Source organism: Gavialis gangeticus, unplaced genomic scaffold, assembly GCF_001723915.1.
Source record: "Gavialis gangeticus isolate Ggan-Ray unplaced genomic scaffold, GavGan_comp1, whole genome shotgun sequence".
In the NCBI taxonomy this organism is placed as follows: Eukaryota; Metazoa; Chordata; order Crocodylia; family Gavialidae; genus Gavialis; species Gavialis gangeticus.
Genome location: NW_017728983.1, coordinates 182638 through 182909, shown reverse-complemented (window position 1 = coordinate 182909; position 272 = coordinate 182638).

Genomic DNA, 272 nt, shown 5'->3' with positions numbered 1-272 from the left:
CCGTCCCCCAGCGCTCATGCAAATGAGGCCGCGGCCATTGGCTGCCGCGCCGAGGAGAGCCCATTCGGTGCCGGGTCGCAGGGGGCGGGGAGGGGGCGGGCTCAGAACGCGCCGCCGGGCCGCCGGGGACCAATCATGCGGGGGCGGCGCCGCAGCGGCCGCCTGCCATTGGGTGGACGGCAGGGTAAACAAGCTGTGATGGACAGCCGGCGGCCCAGCGGCGGACCAATGGCGAGGCAGCAGGGGGCGGGCTCTGGGGCCGCGGGGGGCGG